This window comes from Talpa occidentalis, unplaced genomic scaffold (genome assembly GCF_014898055.3).
Source record: "Talpa occidentalis isolate TD23 unplaced genomic scaffold, MPIMG_talOcc4v2.1, whole genome shotgun sequence".
Classification (NCBI taxonomy): Eukaryota; Metazoa; Chordata; class Mammalia; order Eulipotyphla; family Talpidae; genus Talpa; species Talpa occidentalis.
The window spans coordinates 85167699-85183770 of NW_026555331.1; the positions used below are offsets into that span (position 1 = coordinate 85167699).

The following is a 16072-nucleotide window of genomic DNA, read 5'->3' on the forward strand; positions in this document are numbered from 1 at the left end:
CCTTGTTTCAAATAACCAAATGATTTCTATTGCTCTTAGGTAAGGTGAAAAATGTCTAAGTCACCTGACCCTTCATAGTCTCTCTCCACTTCCTTTCTGGCCATTCCTCTCACTAGACGCTGACATTCTAGGAACTCCACCATATACTCTCCTCTCCATGGAGGCCTTTGTTCTCACCATTTTCTCCTTCTTAACTAGACTTTTCTCTACCCCCATATCTTCACTTGACAGTTTCTAGTCAAGATCTTTGTTCAATCAGTACTTCTGTGCAGCCATCACTGACCTCCAAGATTTGGTAAAACCCCATCAATTCCTGTAGCACTGTTGTCTTAGTTCAGGCTGCTACAACAAAACACCACAGACTGCTGTTTTAAACAACAAACATTTTCTTACAGTTCTAGAGGCTGGACCTCCCCATATACCCACCTTCAAAAACTGTCACCTTGGCGATCAGGCTAATTCAACATATCAGTTTTGAAGGGACACAAACGTTCAGTCCATAGCAACTGTAATAAATATAATTCTGTCCCTCCAGATTCATATGTTGAAGTCTGAATCTCCAGCAACTCAGAATGTCACTCTGTTTGGACATAAGGTCTTCAAGAAAAAAAATGAAGTGAGATCTAATAGATGGACCATAATTCAATGTGACTGGTGTCCTTATAAGAAGAGACGGAAGAAATAACACACAGAACAAGGAGCCGCTATATGGGTACACACAGACAAGGCTGTCATGTGCAAGCAAAGGAGAGAGTTCTCAAAAGGAAAGTAGCCTAATCCTGTACTTCTTGTCACCAGAATTGTGAAAAAATTCATTTTTGTGGTTAAGCAACCTATCATATATTGTTATGACGGCCCTAACAAACTAATGCAATCATCCTTTTTTTTTTTTCTATTCTCTTCCACACCATTCTAGATTATGACTTTGATCCTCAGTCACCCTGTGATCTAAGATGGTAGCTGGAAGAAAGAAGAAAAACAAAAAAGATAAAAAAAGGGCTCTATTTTTCTTTAAGTTGCATCTCCTAAAAGTCACACACAGCGCTTCCACTTCCCAGGCCAGATGTTCATCTCTTGGCTAACCCTTGATGCAAAACAGGTTGGGAAGTCTGGTTATGTGGCCAACAGCTGCCCCAAATAAGACCAAAATCCTGTTGCTAAGGAAGAATGAGAGACTAGAAACTGTATAGCAGCTAGTAGTCTCTGCCACAGTGGTTTAATGTCATACAACCCTGGGAAATTTAGAAATAAATATTGTAAATAATAAAGTAAACTAAACACATAACATTAATTTGAGAATTATATAAAGGAACAATCTACATATACTTGATATTTTTATACATTTAATGCAGAAGAGAATTTGGCCTATTGGGGTTTCCAATGGATTAGTTCTGTGATTCACTTTTAAATTATAAGATTAGATAGTTTATTAAACATTTTTCTTATTCCAGTGGCTTAAGAGAATCTTACTAAGTTTATAAATGGCATCATGGTATTTTGAAAGAGCTAAAATTTCCTGATACATAAGGTTTAATTAATTGGATATCTCAAGATTTACTTAAGTACTTAGATTTTACTTGTGAAGTAGATAATTTAAAATCTTAAAAAATCAAGTATTTTAAATTTATAAGTTCAAATTTAAATATTTAAGCAACTTTAATTACATTTAAAGATCTCCTTGAAAGTAGTTGCTGAGACATGCTACATTTTTAATAGAATAATAATATTTCTATGTTAGATATAAAAGTTTGAGAACAAATTAGGACAGACCCATAATATATCAAATATTAATTAAAAATACAAATGTCTCACAAATGTCCTTGCTATGCATGGATGCTGCCCTCAAGAAAAACCGAAGTTTTCCCCTAGAAAAACTTCATATTGACAGGCACACATGTATAAGAAACTTAAAATAATGAGTTCTAAGTACTTAGGGGCTTTTTTCTTTAAATAACGTGAGTTCATTGGAATCTTTGGAGCAAAAGGATGTCATGATTACATTTGTGTTTCACAAGATAATTCAGATGGCAGTGAAATGTCCTTTTCTATTTTTCTACCAGATGAATTTCTACTTAAGTCTTCAACCTCCATCTCCAGTTTCCCCTATTGCATGAAATACCAGTGGACACACAAGCCCCCAACAGCATCACGAACTTCTTCTCAGCACACCATTGTGTTTTACTCATCCTATCTTATGACTATTTCATTTTATTGAGATCATCTATGTCCGCCTCCTTTAGTAAACCATAAGTCAATACTACCTTATGCACTTTTAGATTTTGTGTGCCTAACATGGAGCCAAATACATCATACTCATACAGTGCATCTTTCAAATGGATAGAACACAGCTGAAATGCCAGGCTTGGAACAGTCCAACCAAAGTAAGACATCAGGAGCCTCCCTGGTGGTTGCACCACCAGGAAGCAGCACTGTGAAGCTATCCACAGCCACCGCAGCACAAGTTCGATCAGGGAGGTCAGGGAGGTTGTGCTGGCACAAGTTTACAAAGTGAGAATAATCTTCATTAAGATGTGCTTTATAAGTTCAATTTTAAATATTTAAGCAACTTTAATTACATTTAAAGATCTCCTTGAAAGATCTTCACTGCAGCACAAGTTCGGCCAGGGAGGTGACCCACATGGCGCAGCAGACCTCTCCTGCCTCTCCCAATGCTCCCTTCAGCAGTGCATTCACCAAAGTATAGACATCACATGACACCTGAGCCAAGAAAGAGGTGATCTCTCCTTCCCTCCCACTTTTCAACTTTTTGTTGCTAATAAATAAATAGCATGTAATAATTAGTAATTATTTGTGTCCAAGATACATCTAGCATGACAGAAAAAGGACTGGCTCTTCCAGCATTGCCTACCAACAGGTTTTCAAACATGTATTCACTTGCAAATGACTACACATTCGCAAGAAAGAAATGTGTTTGGGTTGGAAAAAGTCCCAGCAGGCCCATTGGGTGGGCATTTGATTCCTTGATAAAAAGCCAAGTCTTGCTGTCCGCAAAGGAGGAAATTAGAAAAGGGGCAAAGGACCATTTGCTTCAGGGCCGAAAATAATACCAATTTCGTCAAGAACTATGAGCAGCTAGATAGCTGAATTAAACAGTGGAGAAAAATTGCTGTCTATGAGTTTTTTTTAGCTATAAAACAATGTAGAAAATAACTTCCAAATGATTTCCTGGCCCACAACAATATTTTGAGCAAGAATATATTGAAAGGTAATTTACCAAGATGTTTTAGAGGACTTTAACATAGTAAAAGATATAATTCTTTCAGATCCAGGAGAGATAAATAAATATCATTCTAACAACAAAACTTTAACATACCTATTAATCCTGAGATTGTATTGTGTGAGTTTTTTCCTTTATGTATGTGTGTATGTCTCTTCCTATCCCATCTCTCTCTTTTAATTATACTGTAAAAATCAAGCCAGCAGGAATCGCTTCTTAACATTTAATCATTATCTACCCTGGCTGTTGTAATTTTTTTTTCTTTCCTTATTATGGAGAAATTTTTCTTTCTATTGCCTATACTTCTCTCCAGCACATTAATTATCTTTCCTGTGACAAGCCCCTAATCCATTTTTTCTGTGAAATCTGTAGTACTTAATGAAGATTATTCTCACTTTGTAAAGGCTTTCGAAGGGACTTTTCAGATCCTGTCTAAATGAGGGCCTCTTAAGTCATATGATGAGCCCAGATTGGAGCCCTGGTTTCTCAGATTTGATTAGCAGGTCCCGATGGCTTGCTACTACTTTGCTCAGCTCTGTGATTTTAGCAAGAAAAAAAGCAAAAAGAAAAACAAGAGTAGCTATCTGGGTAATAGCAGGAACAAGTCAGAGAAGGGAACACTCACCTGCCATATGCACTATAACTGAATACAGTCATTAGCTACAGATGCCTGGTAATTTGAAATGGGGGCCTTTCTTCCTCTTATCCGAGGTAGACTCAGTGTTGAGACCAGTATGTATAAATGAGAGCCTAGTCATCTTCCAGTGGGGCTTAAAATTAGTGATTCTAGTATGTGGTTTTTCCTTCCTGTGTCTTCATGACCTTCCTGCCTTTTAAACAATCAGTACTTCGTGATTATGGTATGCTTAATTCTGCTTTCACTACCCCCCCTCAAGAAGAAAAAATACAGAACACATTAGATCCCAGTTCTGAGAAAACAAGGTCCAGGTCTAAAAAGCAGATGCCATTGTGATTGTCACTAAAGGAGCTTTGATGACTGCCTCCTGTCTTCTCCCACAGTTGGAGGGAAAGCCACAGTGTAGCCTTTTGCTGTAGGAAATATATATACCTTACCAGATGCCGAATAGATTTGGAACTTCCAGTATTCAAATATTCCCCCATATTAGTGACAAATGCACACCTAGGGGGTTTAAATCAGGGCTATACATCTGGCAATTATGAATTGCCTGTGGCTAGAATGGCAAAATCAAAGTCTGGAAAGAAAATATCATGATTCTGAAATAAATCTAAAGAATGGAAAATAAGAAGTGATGATTCTTCTCAGCAGCAGTGATTAAAGTGGCCTCTTCTACTCTTTGGAATCAAATGAGATGAGAATAATAGCAACAATAGCAATTAACTTTTATTAAGTGTACGAATGACTTCTTTTCGTTAATTCTTTGAATTATAGCAAACCTATAACGAAGGTATTTTTTATTAGTTTCCATGTTAAATGTATGTGAGAAATCAGTTAAAAAACTGAGTTAATTTATCCAAAGTAATAGGTAATAGGAAAATAGAAAAAAATCAGTCTCTAAGCTAGGATTTTGTTAAATCACTACTTCTTCTCTGTCCACTAGTGCCCTATCAGTCTGGCCCCAAACCCTCCCAGAACCCCAGCGGGAGCTTTACCCAAATTTTACAGGAGTTCAGGCTCAGATCCACCAGCCAACAAGCATGGAAAGGAACCTAACTACATGGCAAAATCTTTGTGATGTGGACAAGACGTGACCTAGAATATAAATATAGGAATACCACCTTCCATAAAAAGTCCATTTTAACCTGATGCCCAAGGCAATCAGATCCTGAAACATAGCCTGAAAACTTTTATTTTCTAGCCTTCATGTGTGCTTTTCCTCTGCCTAAAAAATTCTTTTTTTCCTTTTCCCAACACTACCCCAAACTTGCCTTCATTTGGAAACATATTTTTATTTCAAACTCGACTTAAAATTTGCTTCTTCCAACAAGCTTCCCCTAATCCTGGTGAGAAATTTCTGTTGTGGGCTCCTGTGTTACTCCCCCTGTCCCCGGTCTTTGCTTATTATAACATTTTTCATATTCTTGTTTTATTGCTCTTCTCCCTTCCTGGATTATAAATGCCGTGAAAATTGTAGAATTGCATCTGCCTATTCCCTAATATGTATTAGTCCTGTATACATAATTGTTGAATTATAAGTAAGTGGATAAATGAACAAATCTCTGGACAACATCCATTATTAAATTCTGAAATACGCTTTTCAGGTAAAAGATAGAAATATCCTTTTTCCAAAAACCCTAAAATGCAGGCTCAGAGGCTACCTGAGATTAGCTAGTTGTTCTTTCTGGGTTACTATTAGTGATATAATTCCTTTTTTAAAAGACAAAAGTGCCAATACAATCTTTAGATTAAAAATGGCGGAGTAGTCATTATGCTACCACTTCAGCTGATGAGTGCCTGCGATGGAGCTGATGAGTGCCTGAGCTGGAGGTGAGAAACAGGACTAGCCACTATCTAATCAAGCCCCGAACAGCACCTGTCTCGAGGTATGATGGCGACCACCCTGCAATTCAGCATTATTATCTCCATTAGACAAAAGGGATTTTTCTTAAGTAGAAGGCTTTAGTCTGTAATTTTTACTCTCACCACTGATTAATTTACCAATATCACCCCCTTTGCCCCAGACTTTTAAAAAGTTGAAGATCTATCGATGTGAATTTCTGCACATATATTTTACTATTTTTATTTGACAAAGATAACTAATTCATGATATGCCATTTCTAACAATCATTCTACCAATACTACTGATTAAGCTGTAATTTCTTTCAGAAATTAGTCAACTTGAATTAGCCAATTCAGGGCATATTTTTAATATAAAATGTTTGGTATATGTTTCTGGATTGATTAGGGCTTATTGTCTATGGAAATGCGTATTATATTTTTCCACATGACCCAAATACAGGACTTGAAAGTTTACAAAGTGGGATATTTAATAAAAAACAAAAATGGGGGGTGAGTATCGATTACTAACATAAAATATATTAAATGCCCTCCAAAAAAAAAAAAAAAAGATTCCCATATTCCTTTAAGGAGCCCACTAAATCCACTTAATTTTGTGAAGTAAAACAACTGAGGCACTGAGAAGTCAAAGTCATAATACATTTTTTTAAAAGATTTATTTATTTATGCATACAAGAAGTGCGGTACAGGCCAGATGTGTGGGGGGTGAAAGGATTCACCAGAGACAGAGTGGGGAACAGAACAGGCAGACTGACTGAAATCCACTGCTGAGTGGAGCAGCGGGTGAGACAGGAGAGGTCTGCTGCGCCATGTGGGTTTCTCCCTGGCAGGCCAGGAATCGAACCCGCTCTGCAGAGGCTGCGGACAGCTTCACAGCACAGTGCTTAATCCGCTACGCCACCAGGGGAGACCAAAAGTCATAATATATTTTAGTAATTTGACGATAATTTAAGTGTCTGTTCTTGACCACTGATGAAGTGATACTCACTTGGAAGAAAAAAGATCAAGGACCTAAAAAATAAACTGAACTGTGAAGTACAGTTTTCTACATAGATCCAAGGAAAGGTATTGGGCTGTAAAGTCTTCACAGACTCTTGTCTCTCATCCACATCTCTTTCAAGAGTCTCCTTCTATGTCCCCCAAGACCCTGGTGCAAGTCCCAGGCTGAAAAGCAAGCACAGATTCTTCTCCACATGTCTCTCTGCTCCACATGCCTCCTCCAAGTCCTCATCTCTTTCCACTTCTTCTCTCCAGTCCTTTTCCCAGTCTTTTCTAGCTTCATCCCCTTGCCAAGCTCCACGCTTCCTTAGGGTGAGGCAGGAAGCCTGGAAGGTCCCCTTTCTGTGGATATCACACTGTTACAGTGACACTTCTCCCATGCTTGATTACCACTGTGTTCCCAGACCCAACCATTAAGTCTGGCATGTGGCTATTGATAAATAAACATTTAGTGAATGAATGAATGAATTAATTTAGGAAATTAAATTGAAGGACACTCTTATTTATTAATATTTGAAGTAGTAAAACTTTTAAGGTAGCATAAAATGAGACACACATATGTTACTTCTTGTTATTACTACAACAAGAAAAAGAAAATAGGGCCTCCCTGGTGGCGCAGGCAGTTGAGCTCCATACCGTGAAGCTGTCCACAGCCTCTGCAGCATGGGTTCAATCCCTGCCGGCTGGCGAGAATCCCACATTGCAAAGCAGACCTCCCCTGTCGCACCTGCTGCTCCCCTCAGCAGTGCTTTCGGTCCATCTGCCTGTTCTGGTCCCCGCTCTTTCTCCGGTGAATCCTCTCACCCTCCCACACATCTGGCCTGTACCCCAGTTCTTGCATAAAAATAAATAAATCTTAAAAAAAAAAAAAGAAGGAAAAGAAAACAACACAATGTGATGACTTGAAAGCTAGTAAAATGTAGAAGCATTGTATTTAAAGTCACATCACAAGAATGTCCAGTGGGAAATTAATATATTTTGATGATTACATAGTATCCTTCCTGGCCTCATTTTCATAGGTAATCCTTGTAGGCCTAGCACATAGGCTTACAAAACTCATCTTGAAGCTCACATCTACATTTAAACTAAGATCAATCTATACTCTTAGCAGGGGGCACTGAGGGGGCATTTGTATAACTCTATGGTCCTCATCTTAGAATTGAGATATCCTCTTAACTTCAGTGCCTTTGGCCTGGATACCTTAATTTTGTCTTATCTGAGCTTCTGTACCCATAAACTCTGACCCCAAAGTCCTAGTCCTGCCTGTGCTTTTCTTCATATTTTGTTCTAAGTGGTAGCATCCCTCTTTGGTCTCCTACAAATTCCTTTGACCATTGGACTTTGAAAGACCCTGCTTACTAGATTTCCCTTCTTTGTTGAATTCCTGACTGATTGACATAGTATATCGAGAAATCTGGACCAACTCACCAGGCTGTACTCAATTCAGGTTCCATTCCCCTGATGTGATTTTCCTCGTCTTGGATCCTTTTTGTATGTTCACTGCTTATAGGTAAATAATTCCTAGACATAAACCTTGTTCTGACCCATAGGTTTTCCTGGTGATTTTCATTATGGTCTATTTCATGACTGTTCAGGCCAGTTGAGAAAAATGTTAATTTTCTAGAAAATTCCATTTCATTTTGAGGTTCTAGAATTAGTAACTAGAGCTAGATTAAATGACCCCCACTACATAATCTAGCATTAGAAATTTACCACACAGAAAAAGTAAAATATTTAGCGTAATTTAATACCTATTAGTTTCCCCAGTAGAACAGCAGATTGTTTCTGCCATATGACTCTGAAATGCCCTCATTAAAAAAAAAAAAAATCCTGTAGTCTGAACAAATAGTTCCTTGCCCCAGAAAAGAAAAATGTCTAAATTATTTACTACACAGTATTTTATCAAACACTAATTACTTTAGTCTCAAGAGTATACAGCACTAGCTTTCAATTATAGCCTTAATATAATTCCCAGAATATGCTCATTCAAGGTATATTTTAATATCTGACTGTTTATACTGTTAAACTATTGTCCTAGGTGTATCTTTCAAAAATCACAGAAAGGAAAATCTGAATGTTGGCGGAGTTCTGTATTTCTCTAACTACACATGTGTGACAAAAAATCAAAGAAATAGCCACTATTCTAACCACCTGGAAGGGGGAACTGTTTATCCCTTATGTGTCAAAACAACAATAATTTCATCCACATCAACATGGACATGTGAGAACTAGCAGGAATATACAATCATTTGATTTTATATTTTCTCTCATGCCAGTTGTCACTCAGCCATTAATCAAACATGCTGTCTTGTATATATCAGGACAATGCCAACACTGCTTATCATATTCAAATAGTACAATATATCTTGAACCTTAAAATGTAATACTTCATCTCATCACTAAAAAAGAAATGCCAAGAGAAATTCTCTTCTCCCATCATTTGGTGTTAGAGTTGAAATTCCTTTCCTCCAATATCATGTTCTAAGGAACTCCATATATGTCACTGTGGCCATGACTCAGATTTACCCAAAAAGACTCTCACATGAAAATGTTGAGACTTACAGGCTTTAAAAATAATCCATTGAAATTAGACATGAGGGGGCCTCTCTGGTGGCACAAGGGGTTAAGCACAGCACTGTGAAGCTATCAGCAGCCCCTGCAGCACAACTTCTATCCCGGCCGGCCAGGGAGCTACCCACCAGGTGCAGCAGACCTCTCCTGACTTGCCTGCTGCTCCCCTTAGCAATGTACTTCAGTAGATACACCTGTTGTGCTCCCCACTCTGCCTCCTGTGAATCCACTCACCCTCCGCACCTCTGGCCTGTACCCCAGTTCTTGTATGCATAATAAATAAATCTTTAAAAAAAAGAAAAATTAGACATGAGAGAACCCAAATAAAAGTAGAATCAGTTCGTCAGCTTCTCAACACTTATTATTTCTAACTCCTTAACAAGGCATTTTAGATTTGATTGCAGAACACTCAGTTAATTTTATATGATATGCTCACAGATGATTGAGAAATATGGTAGAGGAATAAGCATCTTTCTTCCTTGAAACTAGTGAAATGAAAGATGCAATCATTTGGGACATTATCCTCTTCTGATACAGCCAATAAGGAGCACCGCAGCTGTGGGACCAGGGCATTCCAAGGGATTTCTGTTTGCATTCAAAGATGAGTATCACACCACATCTAACTTCTTTTGCTTTCCTTCCCTTTAGTCCAACTGCTGCACATCTGTTAAATTAACAGTTTTGTTCAGGTAAAAGTTTTAATAGGGAGAAATGGAAAGAAATGACTGAAATAGGGATTGAGGTTATCTAGGAACTTAAGTTTTGTTTTTGCCATGATTACAAAGAGTAAAGAGGATTATTTGAAGGTTAATTCTTCAAGGCAACTCCATTCTCTTTTCCTTTGGTAAACACAGAAAACAGGCAGTGCCATGGTGAGGTCTGCAGTGCTGTGGTTCTGAGAAATGAGTGCTGATGTGGCCTCCTCCCTCTTGGAAGCAAACCTATATCATTTGGAAAACCTGTATTCATTTTGCAGAAGCTGAATGACACCAATATTCCAGCTGGTCTCAGACACTCATGCTCCCAGCTGCCACATCATCTCTCTCCCTTTCTCTTTTGCTTGTTCCTCATTTATTTTTCTCTTTCTTTGCTTGCTTATTTGCTTGTTTCTTTCCTGCCTTTCTGTTCTTCCAAATGAGTGAGTTCTCATTTTCCCCATTATCCTTCATTTCCATAGCCTGTGTTCAGAAATTTTTTTTTTAAGTGATGACAACCAACTTATTGGAAATTTCAAGAATTAGACTTTGTTTTCATCCCCTATCATTTTTCCTCGGTACAATTAAAATCCTAAATCCTTTTAGCAGATATGTTGCCAATGTTCTAGAAAGCTTGTCCATTGCAGCCAGAGCTAGGGGACATGAGAGAGAAGGCAGCACGTAGCCCCTAAAGGAAAGGGGACTAACTGGAATGAGATAGTTTGCTCTGGCCAACCAAGATCATAGAGCTCTGGTTTCTGGGTGGGACCCCATCCTCAATTTCAATTCCCTCAAAGGGAATGAAAAAAAGATGGAAAATTAATCAGAAATGTGAAGAAAGTCTGTAATTTCAAGACTATATGTCTGTGTGTTTTGAGGATAAAGAGCTTTTGTAAAGCAAAAGGAATTTTAAGAAATAAAATTAAATTCTAGCTACAATGCAAAGCCTACAAAATCTCAGGAATTTGTAACTGCAAGTGTTTCTCTGACTCTATAAAGACTCATGAGCTCGTAGTCTTTTTTAAAACCTCCTTATTAATAAATAGTAAAACATTATGAGTATTGAGTTTCTGTAGTATGGCTGAAGCTGGTCTGCCTGCCTGGAAACACCAATAGTGACATACGATTTCAATTAGGCTCACAGTTCCACAAAATATCCTCTCTACTAAGTGGGAAAAGAGCTAGAGTAGGTACCAATGTTACTAAAGACCCCTCAGTTTATTGGGGGCATTCGAACCTGATAGATTTCCAGTAACAAGAAAATCATGTCCCAAAGCCTCAGCAAGTCCTAACTTGGAAAAATAGATAACTGATAAATGAGTCAAGGAAGAAAGAATGACTCAGTAAGAAATCAGATGTTGAGTGTTTAGATTCTGGAGAATCTGGCTTCCATTTTCTAGGCTTTGCCCTTAAGAAAACGGTCATCTCAAGTTTATTCGTCTTCTATCGTCAAAGAAACTTTGTGAAAATTGTTGACTAATACCTCAAAAACATTCTGAAAAGCATACAAATGTAAATTTCAAAACACTATGTGCACAGTACCAAAATGACCTCAGCTGTTGCATCTATACCTCCCAGCTATATTCTGCTCTCCTTTACATCTAGTTCTGTGAAGCAGGAATAAAGCAGAAAATTTCCTTTTTTTGTACAATTCTTCAGGTTAGTCATATAATCACAGCCCAAAGCTATACATAGTCACACACATAGAAGGTGCAGCTTATAAAAACCATTTGCTTCAATTCCACACAGAAATAGTCTTTACTGATTAAGAATGTAGTTGTGTAATTATGTTTATGTAGAGTTCAAAAGAAAAAAAATGACTCACTAACTTGATCCTTTAAGTTTGTTATTCACTAATTTCCTTTGTGAAGGAAAACAGAAAATCAATCTTTCCCGGAATTGAAAGTATTGAGCATGTTAGATAGGAAAAGAAACTTCCCTTCAAAAGCCATCTGCATATTTACCATAAAATATATATATATATATATATTATTTTCTAACATAATACAACTCTCAAGTCCATCAAGTTTTCAGACACTTGAGAGCTTGAGGGAATGATTCCATGCCACACGAAGCCAAGGAAGTTTGATCTTTAGTCACCAATTCACATAGGAATATTTTAAATCACTCAAGGAAGAGGTTCTCCCCGGTGGCGCAGCAGGTTGACTGCAGCGCTGTGAAGCTGTCCGCAGCCTCTGCAGCACGGGTTCAATCCCGGCCAGCGAGATTACCCACAGGGCGCGCTGCAGATCTCTCCTGTCTTACCCACAACTCCCCTCAGCAGTGTATTTCGGTCAGTCTGTCTATTCTGTTCCCCGCTCTGTCTCTGGTGAATCCTCTCACCCTCCCATGCCTCTGGCCTCTACCCCAGCTCTTGTATGAATAAATAAAAACTTTAAAAAAATCACTCTAGTAAGAGTCATGACTCTGAGGAAAGGTGCGCAACTTCCTCCTAAAAAGGGAGAATTGTAAGTCTAGAAGGGAACTTGGAGAACATCTAGCAACATAAGCTCATTTTACAGATGAGGAAACCAAAGTCCAGAGAATTCAGTTTCCATTTCCACAGCCTCCAATCTATTTATTGAATCAAAGTGAGCTTGACCAGCAAAAACAAACAAGCTTATAAATAGGAATCATTTCAGAAGTGTAATAGTTGACATAGCAAACATCACAGTATTTTTTAAGATTTCCTGCAGGAGTTGAGTTTCCAGCAAAAATGTTTCCTTCACTAATAATAGGCTTTCAAATCCAAGTCATGCTGATTTAGCAGGGTCAAATAGGTCTCATAGTATTTTCAAAATTTTAGAACCCAATCCCTGCTTCAATCCCTCATTTAGAGTGGGAAAGCTGAGACCAAGAGAAAGTAAGCAAATTTCCCAGAACACAAAGAGAATTTGTAGATATGGACAGAAGATAAGCTCTTTCCACTTTAGAAGCAGTGATGGTAACTTTCCAAGGGCATTGGGCATTTTTTTTTTTTTTAAGATTTATTTATTTATTTATACAAGCACTGGGTACAGTCAGAAGCGCGGGAGGGTGAGAGAATTCACCAGAGCCAGAGCAGAAAACAGAACAGGCAAAGTGATGAAGTACACTGCTGAGGGTAGCAGCGGGCGAGACAGGAGAGGTCTGTCGTGCCATGTGGGACCCTCGCCCCGTGCCTGGGGATCGAAACGGTGCTACAGAGGCTGCGGCAGCTTTGCAACCCAGCGCTCAACTGCTGCGCCACCGGGGAGGCCCTGCATTGGGTATTCTTAAGCTGACATTTGAGGAAACACTTGAAGACGAGAGGGAGTCCTCCATGGGGGTACATGAAAGGATTTTCCAGGAAAAGGCATTTTCCAGGAATAGCACAAAGGTCAGTGTGGCTAGAGCTGTGGAACTAAGAAGAGAGTAGTTGAAGATAAAGTCAGAGAAGTAACAACATTTTAAGGACTTTGCAACTTCTGGTTGAAATGGAGGGCTACTTGAGGTTTGTGAGCAGGGTGGAACTATATATCTTTATATTTAAAGGATCAGTCTGGCTGCTATATTCAAAATAGACTGCATAGAGGCAACATTTATAGAGAGAACTCAGATTTTTCCAGTAAATCTATGGAAGCAATGGTAGAGGGCTCACAATCAGCTGAACACTCCCAAGAAAGTGTTAAGTTTTTGGTGGAGATTGGCCAGGGGCCTATGTCTCCTCTGGGCCTCGTGCAGGGAAACAAGTCATGATTGTAGATGTTATTGATCAAAATAGAGCTTTGGTTGGTAGACCTTGCACACAGGTAAGGCTACAGCTGAAAGTAGCTTTCAAATGCATGTAGCTCACTGGCTTCATCCTCAAGTTGCCTGCCAGAAGTATCCTGGCAGAAGACAGATATTAATACAAAATAGGCCACTTCAATATGAGTCAAGAAGATTGAAGCCAGAGAAGGGAAAGCCAAGATGGCAGATTTTGATCTTTACAAAGTCATGAAAGGCAAAGTAAACAAGGAACAGAATAACAAAGCTTAAGATTTAGAAGCTGCAAAAGGCAGCTCTTCTGAAGTTTTCTCCCAAAAAACACCTGCTGCTAGGATGCAGCTGCGGCAGCTGTTGCAAAGGTCTCAGCAAGAGAGATGATTGCTGCAGGCAAGGAGACTCCAGCCCAAAAGGTTCCTGATGAGAAACTTGCAGTCCTGAAGGCAGTACCTCCAAAAACTCAGAAGAGTCAGAATGCTCCAGCCCAGAAGCCACCTGCTCCAAAGGCATCTGGCAAGAAAACTTAAAAGAATACAAGGTTATTATAAAGGTAATAAGTTCTTTGTGCTATGCAGAGAAGAGAGAGAAATGGTGCAGGCTCAAACCTGAGTGTTAGAACAAGGTGTTGAGAAATGGTCAGATTCTGTGTGCGTTCTGAATTGAGTGTGAGGGCATAGTAAGAGGGTAATTCCCAAGTTTCTGGTCTCAGCAACTGGAATGATGACACTGCAGTTACCCAAGGTGTTGAAAGCAGCAAGGACAGCAAAAGTGGGATGGACAGGGGAGGAGTTCACTTTGGGACAGTAAAGTTTAAGATGTTTATTACACATGGTGCAGATATGTCAAGTGCACTGGTGGACATACAAATCTGGAGTACGCAAGAAAGTCCAGGTCAGACATGAAAATTTGGGAACTATCAGTATATTTGGCAGAGATGGCATTTTAAGCCCTTTTCTTAAACTAAACAAATACAAACCAAAAAAAGCATGTAATACACAAATGATATATAACTAGACTTTCGTATCCACTTAAGAATAAAAGTAAGACAATGCAATAAAAGAATGAACATTTTTGTTTAATTTCAGGTTCATTGTGTGATTATGTTTTCTTGTGATCCAAAATATTGGGAGGCATTGATTTTCTGAATGAAAATAAACAGTCACCAAGATACAATAGAGTTGTCTTCTTATGATTTAGCTAGCTTCCTTGCACATATGTGTTAGATTGGTTTTTATTATCACAGTTACTGTATCAAAGACGACCTCAAACTGAGTTCCTACATGAAATGATATTTTAATTTGACATCTAATTACAATTTTCTTCATTTTCCTTGATCTGAGAAAATCAAGATGCCTTGACTAAGATATTCAGAGATAAGATTCTGGTTTGACACAGATTGATTTACTCTAAGTAACATCTTGCCTTTGCCCTTAAAGAGCAATTCAGAAAATACACAAAAGATGTGTTTCATGAGTATGTAATACCCATTGGCAAGCAATTTAGGGATCAATTAATTATCACCAAAATTTTTTCTATTAAGTATTTAGCTTATATCTCTATGGTAAAATCACTAATGAAAGACACATATGTTCGTTTCATTTCCCTTAAGAGGGTACATATTAGATTGTTTAAATTCGCTCTCTATAAACATGTTTAGATCTCTCACATCTAGAATATTTATATAAAACTTCCCACCTAGATTTAGGGATCCCCCCCTTTAAAAAAAAATGATGTCTAATTAGTATCTATTCCTGGAAGGAAAAATTTCCCTACTGATTTTATTTTAGACTGAGAAAATAATGAATAATTAGAACAGAGTTGAAGGAGACACTTAACATGCAAAGAATCTTTGGGAAAGAACTAAGGTTAGTTCCACTGCTAGTCTTTCAAAAGTAAATTCAGACAGGATTGACTGACTTGTCTGCTTTCTCTGCAGATTCCTGCCTCCCCCGCAAAAAGGTACTTAGGATATATTTAAAAGAGATGGAAGATAATAAAACAATACTAAAAGCAATTCAAGTGGAGGCAGCTGTTGGATTTATTTTGTTTTGGCAGTGCAAAAAGGTAACTAAAAACAGAAAGGCATATGGAAGGGAAAAAAACAAAATTAACAAAAGGCATAAGCCGCCCAAATATCCAAAATACATGCTGAAAAATCAAAACACTTTATGCACAGACCATCGTTAGTGAATAAACAATCTGTACATGACATGTGTTCCCCTTTCCTACTCTTATTGTGACAGCCTCAACTGTCTTACATTAGTCATTCAGCCAACGAAAGCATCCCCTCTATCCCTGCACCATGCTAGGCACTGATGATGATACAGCAGGGAAATCGCTTGAGCT

At 38.3% G+C, this 16072-nt stretch overlaps 1 pseudogene; it reads left to right on the forward strand.

Annotated features, from left to right (window-relative positions):
- The first annotated feature begins 3747 nt into the window (after positions 1–3747).
- Positions 3748–14253, forward strand: LOC119250055 (60S ribosomal protein L14-like; annotated as a pseudogene).
- The last annotated feature ends 1819 nt before the right edge of the window (positions 14254–16072 follow it).